This window comes from Myxocyprinus asiaticus, chromosome 16, assembly GCF_019703515.2.
Source record: "Myxocyprinus asiaticus isolate MX2 ecotype Aquarium Trade chromosome 16, UBuf_Myxa_2, whole genome shotgun sequence".
NCBI classification, from domain to species: Eukaryota; Metazoa; Chordata; class Actinopteri; order Cypriniformes; family Catostomidae; genus Myxocyprinus; species Myxocyprinus asiaticus.
Window position 1 is genome coordinate 19,517,016 of NC_059359.1, and position 15,715 is coordinate 19,532,730.

The following is a 15,715-nucleotide window of genomic DNA, read 5'->3' on the forward strand; positions in this document are numbered from 1 at the left end:
CTTCAGGTAGGCCAACACCAGTCTTTCAAATGATTTCACGACCACAGATGTCAGGGAGACAGGTCTGTAGTCATTAAGTCCTGTGATTTTTGGTTTCTTTGGGACAGGAATGATTATTTGGGGTAAAAAGCCCCCCTGTTGCAGGGGCTAAAGATCCCTATAAAACACATTGTTTTTATTAAGTGGGGGGAATAGATTTGTTCTGAAAAATGTTCAAAGTGGGCTCACATTGACTGATCCAATCACAACAGAGATTATTTTGTTTATAATATGTATGTAATTTGTATATAAAATACTTGAGATGTTACAAAATAGCGAATGTATTTGAAATTAACAGGAAATTGTGCACCCTGCTTTGAGTAAGTATTATCTTAATTTGTTACTCTTTGCTGTCTCAAAATTATTTGCATTAGTTGACAAATTGTGCATTATAACTATTGCCCCTATATCTACACGATATCCCCCTACAGGCTAGGTGGTTAGTGAATATATATATATATATATATATATATATATATATATATATATATATATATATATATATATATATATATATATATATATATATGAATTCACTAAATAGTTGCGCTACTTTTGTTCATGATATTTCGGAGCAAAAACGTCCTGGTTACTTTTGTAACCTCTGTTCCCTGTTGGAGGGAACAAGACATTGTGTCGAAGTAATGACACTAGGGGTCACTCTTGGGAGCCCCAAACACCTCTGCTTTTTGAAAAAAGGCCAATGGGAATTGGCGAGTGGAATTTGCATGCCACTCCCCCGGACATACGGGTATAAAAGGAGCTGGTATGCAACCACTCATTCAGGTTTTGTGCTGAGGAGCCGAGACAAGGTTCCAGCCATTTCAGCAGGTAGTTCAGTGTTGTGGCAAGAGGGACACAACGTCTCATTCCCTCCATCAGGGAACGGAGGTTACAAAAGTAACCAGGACGTTCCCTATCGTACTGGTTACTTTAGTAACCTCCATTCCCTGATGGAAGGAATGAGATGTTGTGTTGATGTAGTGACACTAGGGCTCATGCTTGGGAGCCCGAAACCAGGATATTCCCTATCTGTCACTCACTCGACGTTGTGTTGATGTAGTGACACTAGGGGTACCTACATGAAATGCCACAACTGGCTGAACTGTGTTACATGAACTGGCGGTGTGTGACGGGCAGACCACTGTGTGCCTCGCAGCCAGCACACCAGGCCGACACGTAACCTCCCCCAACGCTGTTATGAGTGTCAAACAGCCCTTCGGGGACAAGTCGACTGCCCAAATAATAGGGACAGGCTAGCCCATCCATGGCCTCTTTTCCTCTTTATTCTCCCCAAAAAGAGTGGAAATTGTTAACCGACTGGGGGCCATAAATGTCTACATTGGGGGGTGTCACTCCCAAGGGGAAGACACCGCGGAGACCACACCCCGCCCAGAGAAAAAGGGGGGGGGTATTTTGAGTGGAAATACGTCACATGGTCTTACCAAGTCTTGTTGGAAGTATGTCATGTGGAGAAGTCCCATGGTAGGTCCTACCCGAGGGGGAGGAGTTTCTACAAACATGGTGAACGGGGGCAGAGGGGCCTCTGCCCAAGGAAGACACAGTTTACCGACAGGGAAACAATTTAGCAGACGATATCACATGGGGTTACCTACAGGGAACCAGCACATGTGGAGCACCTACCTTCTGTACAGGGCCTAATTAGCACATGTACTGGGAGGGCAGCGAGTTTCTCTGCAAACTCGTCTGCCACAGGGCTAAGGAGGAAAGTCATCCAGGGATCACAGCTTGTGAACACAACTGGGAGTCAAAAGTGCACATCTTCACCTCATGGGAGGGGAAAGGTGCTATGCGCAAGCGGTACACCTGGCCAGCTGTCCCGGAACTTACCTGCTTGTAGCTGACAACACACGGGACGAAACTGGCTCAACCCGGAGATTATAGAACCTCGCAAAGGTGTTGGGTGTTGCCCAGCCCACTGCTCTGCAGATGTCTGCCAAAGAGGCACCACTGATCAGGGCCCAGGAGGCCGCTACACTCCTAGTAGAGTGGGCTCGTAGCCCCACGGGGGGCGGCACGTCCTGAGCGTGATATGCCATCACGATGGCGTCAACGACCCAGTGGGTGATCCTCTGTTTGGAGACAGCGCTTCCTTTCCGCTGTCCACCAAAGCAGACAAAGAGCTGCTTATAGCTTCTAAAGCTCTGCGTGCGATCCAAAAAGATGTGTAAAGCACGCACCGGACACAGCAATGCCAAGGCTGGGTCTGCCTCCTCCTGGGGTATCGCTTGCAGGTTCACCACCTGATCCCTAAAAGGGGTCGTGGGAACCTTGGGCACATAGCCCGGTCGGGGTCTTAGGATCACGTGAGAGTAATCCAGACCTAACTCCAGGCACGATTCACTGACAGAGAACACCTGCAGGTCCCCAACCCTCTTGATGGAAGTGAGTGCAGTCAGGAGGGCAGTCTTCAAAGAGAGTGCCTTAAGCTCAACTGACTCCAGGGGCTCAAAGGGAGCTCCCCTTAGACCCCGAAGGACTACAGAGAGGTCACATGAGGGTATGAGGCACGGTCTGGAGGATTCAACCTCCTAGCGCCTCTCAGGAACCTGATGATCAAGTCGTGCTTCCCCAAATACTTACCATCCACTGCATCGTGATGTGCCGAAATGGCGGCTCCATACACCTTCAAGGTGGAGGGGGACAGCCGCCCCTCCAGCCTCTCCTGCAGGAAGGAAAGCACCAATCCGACTGCACATCTCTGGGAGTCTTCGCATCTGGAAGAACACCACTTAGCGAAAAGATGCCATTTCAAGGCATACAGGCGCCTCATAGAGGGAGCCATAGCCTGAGTGATCGTGTCTACCACTGCGGGTGGTAGGCCACTTAGGTCTTCCGCGTCCCGTCCAAGGGCCAGACTTGGAGATTCCAGAGGTCTGGTCGTGGGTGCCAGATGGTGCCCTGTCCCTGAGAAAGAAGGTCCTTCCTCAGGGGAATTCGCCGGGGGGGGCTGTCGCGAGGAGCATGAGGTCCGAGAACCATGTCTGGGTGGGCCAGTAGGGTGCTACTAGGATGACCTGCTCCTTGTCCTCCCTGACCTTGCACAGGGTCTGTGCAAGTAGGCTCACTGGGGGAAACGTGTATTTGCGTAATCCCGGGGGTCAGCTGTGTGCCAGCGCGTCTATACCGAGGGGTGCCTCAGTCAAGGCATAGCAAAGCGGGCAGTAAGAGGATTCCCGGGAAGCAAACAGGTCTATCCGAGTGCCCAACCGGGGCAAGCGAGCGTGCTGAGGAATGGGAGGTCCGTGGGGGGTTACCTGGCAGAGGTGGTCCCATTGGAGTCCCCAAATTGCCCCCCAGTGCTAACCGACGTGGCCTCATACCCGTAGGTAGAAGGACCAAGGCGGGAAGCCTCTGGGGTGGCTTGCTTTCTTACGAAGGCAAGCCACGACCGCAACGTTGCCATGGTCATGTTCTCGCAATGAGGACAAGACCCATCCACGAACGAAGTCACTGCGTAGGCAGTGCCCAGACACATAAGACAGCGATCGTGGCCGTGAGAAGCGGAGAGATAATGACCGCAACCAGGAATAACACACAAACAGAAAGTCATCTTTAAAAAGACCTTCCGTGTGTGCCGCTCTTTTAGAATTGAAAATATACTCTTTTAAGAATATACTCTTTTTTTTTTTACAGTGATTTTAACAGTAGTTTACCGTAAAAGTACATGTATTGTCTTGTTAAACATAATATTTTCATTGTAAACTATAAGGTGAATCCTCCTTTTTACTTCAGTATTTTACTGTAAAATTACATGTATTATCTTAAATAAAAAAATATTTTTCACTGTACTTGGTAAGTTACCTGTTACACTACTGTAGCATTTTTACACTTTTCCATTCAAATTATGAAAATTTTTGGCAGTGTACATTTTCTCCGAAGCTTATTCATGAATCATGATTTTTGTTTAAAAAACATTTGCATACAGTTTTTTCACACAAATACATGCATAGACACAGTTAATGAATAAGACCAAGTGTTTTTTTATATTTAGTGTCAGACGGACAATGAAAACATCATCTTCAAAACATCTGCCCACTGTTGACTAGTTCCTGTCAAGGGCCTGCAAAAGACAGCCATCCACTGAAAAAAAGGAAAACAAAAACCTTGAGATAAAAGTCTTTCTGGAAGACTTTGTGCCATGTGTATGGCTGTCAGGGAGGAGAGTGTAGAGTTTTGCATGCTGTTTGTTTCAGAGTGGTAGGGAGGCATGGGAAAAGAGAGCCAACAGTGAGGAGCCTCTTCAGCTGCCAGGATAAAGAGAGCCTTTGATAACACCATCACAATCAGTACTAGCTATGCTAGCTGTACTAAGACACTAGACACACACACATTGCAGGGACAAACATGCCATCACTAAAAGACACAATCCTGTCATGCTGTATAGATATGGTCCAACATCATCACCACAGAGATGTTGATAATATGGTCTAGTGCTGTTCAAACGACCTGTCTTATCTTAGGGCAAATTCAAATAGAAAGTGATCATCCCTATGCCCTACTCACTACAAAGGACAAAGCTCTTAATGTGGGCTCTCTAAAGGGAGCATGGCATTACAGTTTGAACATACCCTTCACTAAATGTCTTGTAAAAGGGAAATGTCCCTTTTCTCACTTTTATTTATAACGACTCTTCGAGTGGCATCCCCTTCCTGAAGTGCCCTTCAAGGGTGCAAAAATGCCATTTGGAAAATGCCCTTAGTGTGCCGGGCATCTCTCCACATTATTGTCCTTGTCAATGCTCAGCTTAGTCAGAGGGTCATGGTTTAGCAACTAGCATGGTTAGAATGGGCAATTATTGATAGATGTAGTAAGCCATTATGCTACCAAAAAGCATTGCTCTCCATTGATGGCCATTCAAAGAATCCATGTAGTCTGACTACTGTTTTTTTGTTTTTTTTTGTTTTTTTTGGAGGGCTCTCATGAGCATGAAGAGGATTTATATTTATCCCTGTCTTTTGCCTTTGAAGTAACAGCTCATGTGTGGGCAGGATAGTTTCTAGTGAAGGGCTTGAGTCTGTGCACAGTCTTGTGGTGCCATCAGCCAATCAGAGTGATCGCAACGTGATTTTCTGCAGGTCTAATAAAGTAATTAGTCACATGGCATTTACGGCTCAGGCGATTGGCTCAAAAAAATTGTGTCCAGAAACAAAAATCGCAACATGCAGGTTGCATATTTCAGGGGGGTCCTGCATGAGCCAAGAAACTGCCATTGTGAATGCAAACGGATAGCTTTCTCAGGTATTATAGACTTCACTGGTCTTAACCATACAAAAGTCCAATGTGACCTCTGTAGAGCGTTAGATTGACATACAAGTCTCTCTTCTCTTCATCCATCTTGTCCTCTCCTCTCATCACTCCCTATTTTTCTCCTTTAGGGTGCTGATTCTCCATATGTGCATATCTGTCACACATCTCTCTGGGTGGCACCAGCACCACACCAAACTGTACCACACCCTGCTGATGCAGCAGAGATGAAGAGAAAGACATCTGTAATGTTCATGCTCCTTTTCTTGCTGAAAATGTATATAAGCAATATCAATTAACTGTTACCAAACCACACTCTTTCACAGACTTGGCATAGCATTAATTCATTCTCATATACATGCTGACAGTCTTTTTGTGCATATTCAGAGAATGTAGTGCTCAGCATAAATGTGGGAACCAGTTTTACCACCGATGCAGTTTAGTGTTCAAAGGGAGCCATTCTCTGTGTGAAAAGCTCCCTCCCATTGACTGTAATTGGATAATTTACACATTCTGACCTCCTATGGTATCCTTGAGGAGTTATGATAGCTCAATCAAACATTCAGACCAGGTTACATACCCCATTCAGAGGAACATAAAGTACATTTAAGGCATTGTGGCAGTATTAATTTGGCTATTTAAGGGTACAGTTGCATTTTAACCTGTCCTTGTGATTCAATGTGACAGTTCAGAGAAGAAAATGAGAGGTTTAGTTTTCATAGATTAGATAGTAAGGCCTTATAAAGAAAGATAAGCTCTGAGCTCCAGTAACATGGGACCAGGACCTCAAATGTGCTTTTGATGAAGACGAATGGTGGAAAGGCTCATTTAACCATCAGCATATAAAATAAGGCTAAATTTATTTCTCAGAGTGCAATGCAGAGAAGCATACATATTCAGCAAGAAACTGATAAATATTCAAAATTGCCCCAAAGTCTGTATTTGATTGGCACATTATATTGTACAGTGTGTACAGTACATATTCTCATAATTCTTGAAAAGAAACAAACAACTAATGCACTGAAGCAATACTGATACTGAAACACTGAAATACAAACCAAAAACCAATTATTGAGAACTGATACTGGGCGTAATGTATAAAATCTGTAGTATTGATTTTTCAATCCTGGTTTAGTCTGTAAACCTTCACTGTCTATAAGCAGAAAACAAGAGTTATGTTTTCTGTGTTCAGTTCTGTTTAAAGTTGAACACTGACACAGTCATCTTTACTTTAGATAAAAAAATTTTTAGGAATGTTTCAGATTTTTTGTTGTTGTTGCTTTTATTGTGTTTTGGTTGATGACAGAGCCATTTTAGATGATTATGTTCAAGATTTATTACGAAGTAAAACAAAGTAAAATGAGATGTGAATGAGATGATAAACACTTTTAGGAAAAAGTATGTACCGTAAACCCTTGGATTTACATGAATTTCTGTAAAAACCCATCATAAAATCTGACCTGATCTTCAATTAAGTCACAACAAAAGACAAACACAGTCTACCTAAACATATATAACACAAAAATGTATATGTTTTCATTACTTTATTGAACACACCATGTAAACATAATAGTGCAATATTTTTACTGCAACTGTACAACCTAATTACCTTAACTTACTCAAAAACTGTATATTTGTTATACAGATAACTGTTAAGTGCATTATTATTGTTGTTGTTATTATGTTATGTGCTTGGGATAATAGCTCACTACTCTTCCATTTTGTATATAATGGTCTCTGAATAGCTTTATAACTATTTTAAAGGATGTTACACTGTGACGAGGTGGAGGGTGTGGCCGGGCCATGCTGGTGCATCAGCTGATCAGTGGGAGAGCAAGATAAAGGGGAGCTGGAGGCACCAGTTTGAGAGAGAGTGAAACACATGCAGCCACGCTGTGTCTGTTCGTTTATGTTTTAAGTTAATTTATTTAATTAAACCTTTATGTTGACTGTTCAGCCAGTCCCCTAGACCATCCTTATACTGTTACAGTTGGTGCTGAAACCCAGGAGGGAGGAGGGATGCACTGTTGCGGAGTCCTCGCCGCTGCCATCCGCCAGGGGAGCAGCCGCGGCTGTCTGCCTGTGGACAGAGGGGTCTCTGCCAGCCACATAGAGCTGGAGGAACTGCTGCCGTCCACCGAAGAAGGGGAGGAGCAGTTCCGTCTGCCAGGGGCTAGAGGAATCACTGCCATCTGCTGGGGGAGGAGCGAGCTAGCATCCACCCGAGGGCAGAGGATCGGTTGAGGACCAGGCGACAGTGCGTCCGGGAGCCGGCGAGCAAGTTCTTATCTCTCTCTCCTCTCTCTCTCACTCTGTGTCTCTGCTTGCCCTTTCCCTCTCCCCACACCTCCCTTCGTCTCTCCTCTTCAGGTTCACAGGAGGTGGGGTGGACCATCAGCTGACAGAATGGCCGGAAAGGCAGCGTCTCCCCTCCAGAGATGGAGAGGGAGTTATTCAGACCAGTGGCGCCCTGGCTTGAATCAGGCGGGGGAAGAGTGGCCGGCACTGAATCAGCTGATCAGCGGGAGAGTGAGATAAATGGGAGCCGGAGGTGCCAGTTCGAGAGAGAGAGAGAGACGCATGCGGCTGCGTTGCATATGTGTCTGTGTTTGTTTATGTTTGTTTTAAGTTAAGTATGACATTAAAACATTATGTTTACTGTTCAGCCGGTTCCCGCCTCCTCCTTGCCCATCCTTGAACTGTTACATACACAAAAAGTCAAACCAAAGTAATGTTTTCAGGTGACTTCAGTAAATATGTAAGGGATAATGGACAGTCAGCCAGTCATTATTGTAAAATATACCCCGACAGGGTGATAATGGAGTGGAAGGTTCTTGTATCACCCTGAAGGTGTTTATTTAGCAATAATGACTGCCTGACTGCACATTATCCTACTAATTATGTGGCTGCCAACCAAATAAATAAAAAAACAGACATGAAATATTGATATGCTTTGAAATTATTTTATTATGTGAGGAAAAAAAGAGACCACAGAATCTCCAGAAACTGAATTCCACCTCTGGTTTGTGTTGGTGCTCGGTTGGTGTTTATTTTGCTTATTCTGACTGCCCATTATCTTGCATAGTACTAGATTACTTGCCAAATACATTTTTAAAAATGGACATTAAATATTGATTTGAGTTAAATTATTTTATAAGCTTACTTTTAGAAATCACATAGTGTAACTAGAAGTAGGAAAGATGACCCAATTGATCTGTCAGATATCATTTTATGTTGTGCGGATGTTCGGTCATTATTCAGAAATATCAGACCACTGGATCGCAAAATTGACCAATAAGAATACAGTATTCCAGAGAGCAGTGTTATAAATCTATATCTAAGTGTGAGCAAAGTCCATCAAATTTACAGCCACCCTTCGAAGGGAAATCACTAATTTCTGCAGCAACAATGTTTTCAGACAGTAATAACAGCTCTGCAAAAACAGAGCATTTCCAATGTAGTTTCGTTAAATTAAAGCAATTTGTTAGGAATACAGATTCAGTTCTTGTCCAGAGTTTGTGATATGAGTGAAATGTCAGTAGAGGGGTATTTTCATGGCAGTAAATGTGAACCAGTCCTCTGCACATGCATCGTGTTTGCTGACTACACTAACTCTCACTCTGTGGGCCAGATGGCAACACATGTTTGCAGAATACCACAATCATGTTGCTTGGTCACAGTGACCATGGAAACATGCAGACCACCAGCTGGTAATTAACCAGATGCCCAATCACATCATGGAATATTAGTGAGATGTTGGGAATTTCTGTAGAGCTTGGGTGATTAAATCTTGTTTGTTTAGCAAATAGTTTATTTTACTCTGTGCTCCCTGTTTTTTTTTTTTTTGTTTTTTTTTGTTTGTTTTAATTATTATTATTTAATGAATGAGTGTAGTTGACTATATCCAAACTGTTTAAATTTGATTTCCTGTGGACTTTGTCTTGATTAACATGGTCACATGAGGTTTGTATGACTCACCAGAGATACTCACTCCAAGCTTTACAGGCCATCTCTCAATCCATCATCTCTGTGCACACCGTTTTTCCTTCACATTCATGATCTTGCTGTCACTCTCGTTCACTGCAACACATCCATCCATCTCTATCTTCCTGCTCCCTCAATATTTTGCCCATGCTGGGTCAGGTCTGAGAGGTTGGAGTGTACAATTGTTAGCTGATGCCCTTTGCAGAGCAGCAGGGTTCTGGCCCATCTGCCTGTTTCTGCTCTTTACCCCGTCTACTGTCAGAAAGCAATGCATTCCAGATGCAACTGCTGTGACTGCCAGGGACCTCTTAGCCAAAATGACTGCCAAGGCTCTGAGGCCCTTGGTGTAAGTTGCTTCAGAAAACGATCCAAGACTAGATTACTCTTTGCAAACTCTAAACTTCGAGATGCACAAAACTGATCTAAGCCCAGTGGAGATGGTGGTTTTGTCTTCATTTGGCTGTGGAGCTGGGACAACCTTGGCAGATGCACAGGGCTAGCCTTATAAATCATATTCTTTGTGGTCAGAGATGAAGAGAGACTCTTCTGTATGCCACAGCTGTATGAAACAGGAACAATGACGCCTGAGATGACAAGGTAGCCTGGGTTTTGCTTGCCAATGTTGCGATAGCACCTTATAGCGTAATACCATAATTAATTTATTTATTTATAATTTATCACACATTTGCACATATACAGTGAAATCCTTTTTTCCACATTTCCCAGCTAAGCTGTGGGGTCAGAGTGCAGGGTCAGCCATGATATGGCACCCCTGAAGCAGATAGGGTCAAGGGCCTTGCTCAAGGGCCTAACAGTGGCATCTTGGCAGTGCTGGGGCTTGAATCCCCAACCTTCTGGTCAGTAACCCAGAGCCTTAACCGCTGAGCCACCACTGCCCCTGCCATGTGCATCAACCCTTTTAAAACTGTATCTTAAAAGCAAAGCCATTTATGAGGAAGAACTGAAGTGTATGGGTCAAGTTTTGCCTACATTGTAGTGAAACCTGAAATCACCTACTATATATTGTGGTGGACAGCCAGTGGTCCCCCTGAGGAAAACGGCTTAATAAACATGTCTAAAATTCAACTGTTTCTGTGAGGGTTAGGTTTAGAGGTAAAGTTAGAAGATAGAAATATAATTAACTCAGTATTAAAACAATAGTTGTCCATGGAAAGTCCTCACCATGGTAGAAAAACAAACCTGTGTGTCACTTGCACAGTGCAGCCCAATGTGAGCTTGGAAACACATAATTGCTCCATCCACTTGTGTACATGCAAGATGACACATAAGCTGCACTGATTAAAAGATAAAAATTCAAAGACCACTCTTTCCCGCTCAGGCAGCTTTTAACTGAGGTGCCAGTAAACTCAACTGAACCAACTGTCCTTCCTTTTTACTCTCTCCATTCCAACAAAATCTACTGCCAAGAACAGACATAAAACAGCCATCTCATTTACACAGCTATGTTTACATCCTGAAGGCAGGTCCACATTATTACAATGCATGGTCTGATAATATAGTCAATGGCACTGTTCCACCTCCTCAAAGTGGAAAAGTTTTAAGTCATGCAGAAATCTTTGGAAGCCACTTGTAAAATCAATAAGTATTTCTCAGATTAAAATTTTTATTGGTTGCTCCTCAAGCATGACACATAACACAACAAAACATTCAACATGTACAGAGTCAACCATTATCCCCCTTAAACCCCATTAATTCCCTTCCCCCCTCCCAATCCCCAACTCTACCCCGACCCCCAACAAATATCCCTGTGGCCAAGCCCGAGTACACACGCAAATAAAAAAATAAAAATAAAAATAAAAATAAATGCATATATATATATATTAATTATAATAATAATAATAATAATAAACATAATAATAATAATAAATACACATATTTAAAACTATAAGTCCCTCTCCACTGCCCCTCCCCGAGAGCCCTCCAAAAATGCCAAATAACTGTCCCACTTTTTTTTAAAAAAAACTCCCAGTTGCCTAGCCTTCTGTGCGACACCTCCTCAAATGCCACCACCCTGCCCATCTCTGTGCACCACTCCTGAAATGAGGGCACTCCAGCCAACTTCCATCCCCTGAGGATTACCTGTCTGCCAATCATAACACCGACTGGGACCCAATTTTTTATGAGCTTAATTTTTTATGAGCTTATCCCCTATATTAATGACCACCCCATCACCTAAAATACAGAGTCTAGGGCAAAATGAAATCTGAGTGCCCAATACATCACACATAAAACTCTGAACCCTCAACCAAAATTCTTGGATCTTAACACACCACCAAAAAACATGGGTTGTGTCCCCATCTTCTGATTGGCATCACCAGCAGGTGGATGTGTCTTTAAGACCAAGCCTATACAATCTCGAGGGTGTCCAACAGAATCGATATAAAATCTTAAATTGCATAAGGCGCAGCCTTGCATCTCTAGATGTAGACTTGACGTTTTTTAGAATCCTAGCCCACACTCCCTACTCCAATACCAAGTTTAAATCTTTCTCCCATAATCTCTTGAGAGAAGTTGAAGCTCTGTCCCCCCAAACTCTGAATTAGCAGGGAGTAATACACTGATGCCTCATGGCCTTTTCCAAGAGCAGAAATCTCCACTCCCAGAGTATCTGCCACTTTAGGGGGGTGTATGCTACTCCCAAAAATAGTACAAAGCAGGTGGCGCAGCTGTAAATACCTAAAGAACTGAGACCTGGGAATCCCAAAATGTTGAACCATATTTTCATAGGATCTCAACACTCCACTCTCATATAGGTCACCGAGTGTATCTCACAATCCACTCTGTCCAACAGAAATGGGACTTATTAATACATAACTTTGGGTTCAGCCATATGCTTGAAGCAACATTTAAATAAATGTCAGAATTAAACACTCTGGACACTTTTGTCCATACCGTGTGCAAATGCGAGAACGGGGTGTAACTTAACTTCTTCGGTTAGTTTGATAGAAAGGCTTTGCAATGGCGATATAGGGGCAAGAACTTCCTGTGCAATACAAAACCAGGGAGGGGCACTCTCAGGTGGAGGCAACCAATGAGCCTAATGTCTGAGACCGAATGCATAATAATAAGACAAAATCTTGGGTAGGCCTAGCCCACCTTTGTCAATCGGCCTATGCAATTTCCTGAAATGTAATCTGGGACATTTACCATTCCAAATGAAGGACTTCTGTATGCTATCAAATTGCTTGAAATAAGAGAGGGGGACCTCTATATGGAGAGATTGTTGCAGGTAGTTGAATTTTGGGATACAATTCATTTTAATAACATTAACCTTCCCAATCATAGATAAATGTAATGAAGCCCACCTGCCCACATCGCTCAAAAACCTTTTTATTAAAGGGTCAAAATTAACTCACAATTTGTGAAAAATCCTCCTCCTTTCTTAGCATGGCTGCTAATGGTTCCAGGGCAAGACAGAACAATAAGAGGGAAAGAGGGCAACCCTGCCGGGTGGCCCTATTCAGAGTAAAATAATCTGAAATTAATCAATTTTTTTGTACCGCCGCTACCGGGTGTTTATACAGTAACTTTATCCATCCAATAAAAGTATTCCCGAACCCGTACATTTCCAAAATCTTAAAAAGATAATCCCATTCTACCATATCAAACGTCTTTTTGGCATCAAGTGAGATGGCAGCAACCGGAGTCTGATCATTCGCCACTGACCACATGATATTGATGAAACGCCTAATGTTATCAGAAGAGCTATGGCCCAAATAAACCCCACCTGATCTATATGTATAAGAGATGTCTTAACTTTACTTCATTGGTTAGCCAAAATTTTTGACAATATTTTAATGTCTAGCTGGATCAGGGAAATTGGATGGAAACTCTTACACTCACTTGGATCTTTGTCCTTTTTAATAATCAGACTGATTCGAGCTTGTGTCATAGTTGGCGGAAGCTTTCCATTCTTTAATGATTCCATATACATTTTTAACAAAAGTGGAGCCAGTTCTGTAGCATAAGATCTAAAAAATTCAGCGGCAAAGCCGTCTGGCCCTGGAGTCTTGCCTGTAGGCAAGGCATTCATTAACTCGCCAAGCTCCTCCAAGGTTATCTCAGAATCAAGAGAATTTGTTTGCTCAGTCGTCAGTTTAGGAAGTTCTAATGGTTCCACAAAGTTTCTAATATCTTCATCAGTAGACAAAGACGTGGAACTATAGAGATCAAGATAGAATTCTTTAAAAGCATTATTAATATCAATGGCCGAGGTAAATATTTCACCACAAGCAGATTTCACTGAGGGAATGGTAGAAAAAGACTCTCTCTGTTTTATACATCTACCCAGAAGTTTCCCTGCTTTGTCCCCCAACTCAAAGTATGACTGTGAATTACTAAAACTCCACCTTCCATGACAAAATAGTATTATATCTGTATTTCAATCGGGTCAATTCTCTGCGACCATTAGACAACATTCGGCGCTTCTGCTCTGCCTCGGCACTTTTAATATTCCCTTCCAATTCCACGAGTTCTTGTGCTTTGGATTTTTTGGTGAATGAGACATACTGTATGATCTGGGCCTACAGGGGATACTGAGGACCAGTTGGTCTCCATATAGATATTGATTTCAGCCTTTAGCGTTTGTTGGAATTCAGGATTTTGCAAAAGGGATACATTAAAGCGGCAACTATATGATTTCTTTTTCTCCGTATGTGGCAACACCTCTAAACACACCAGGGCATGATCTGAGACTAAAATGTTTCCAATTGAGCAATCAACAACAGATGAAATGAGGGACTTAGATATATAGAGTAAATCTTATGGACTGATGAAAAAATTTATAGTCCCTACCAGATGGGTTCAAAAGTCTCCAAATATCTGTAAGACCAAGAATTTTACACATCTTGTGAAGCGTCACTGTTGCTCTAGGGGGCTTGCACACTTTTGCTTACCTATGATCAAGGACTGAGTCAATCAAAAGATTAAAGTCTCCTCCCAATATTATATCATGAGGGTGACAGGAGCTTGCAACATCCCTTCAAGATTAATAAAAAAGCCCTGATCATCAACGTTAAGTACATAAATATTAGCCAAAATAAGACTTTGTCCCTGAATTTCAGCTAAAACAGTAATGACTCTTCCTAATTTATCTTTACTCTGTTTGAGACATTTGAATTGTAAATGTTTCCTTATCAGTGTAATGACTCCCCTGCTTTTACTCGTGCCAGCACTATAAAAAAAATGCCCTCCCCATATCTTTCCAAATTTTTCAGCTTCCTGCAGACAAAGGTGCATTTCTTGAAGAAACACTATATCATATTTCTTATGATTAAGAAGAGAAATAACCTTCCTTCTTTTTATGGGGTGCCCCAACCCATTCACATTCCATGTGGAGAGAGACAATCCACTCATATTAACATTTGACATTTTGACATATAAGGAAAAAATAGATTGTAAAGACCACATTCCAACATTATTGCAACAATCAAACCCCGAACATCCCCTAGAACATAAAAAAAAAAACATAAAAAGAAAAACATGCGCATTAACCCCGCTCACAACAGCGCCAACTGCCATCCATCCCTCCAAACTCAAACAGTCCATGTACGCCTACGAGAGCTCCCGCGACAACCTTGCTGTCAGATTGCTCGAGTCTGGTGTTTCTATAAAAATTTTGTGAGACAGAATTACACAGCAAAGGATAATCTATAAAACAAACTCCAGCCAATAGGCAGAATAAACACAAAGAGTGCGTAGCTTCATCCATAAAACTGTCCTGAAGGTGTGTTATTCTACAAAATAAACTCCAGCCGTTAGGCGGAACCAGCACAAAAAGAGCGTGCAGATTCTTCAAAGAGTCAAACAAATGTTCAGTGAGCCGGTGAACTGGGCTGCAACATGAGTACCACAAGATGACTTACTCACTCCATTGACTTTATGAAGGACATCACATGCTGTGGGCATGTGAATGTTTTACGGCCATCCTTAGCATCTATTCTCAATTTGGCTGGGAATATCAGTGCAAAAGCGAGCTTCCGTTGATGTAAAAGTTTCTTGCATTCCTTGAATCTATCACATTTCCCTCTTGTTGAGTTCACAAAGTCTGGGAACAAGAAAATGCTGTGGTTCTTCCAAGAAAGCCTTCCTTTACTCTTTGCTTCGCATAACACAAGATGTGTAACGGATGATCTCAGAAAATTGGCCAGAATTGATCGGGGCCTGTGAGCTCGCTCGATTTCCAGCTTATGGCCTGCTATTTCGAGCAGACTCAGAAAGAGCCCATCCAGGAATTCCACCATATCCTGTCCCTCCACTCCCTCCGGGACTCCCACGATACGGATGTTATTTCACCAGGTATGGTTTTCCATGTCCTCCAACTTCTCCCAGACACGCTCCAAATCCACCTTGGTTGCTAACGGATTAACAGATAATTCCTTCGTTGATGACTCAAGATAATCGA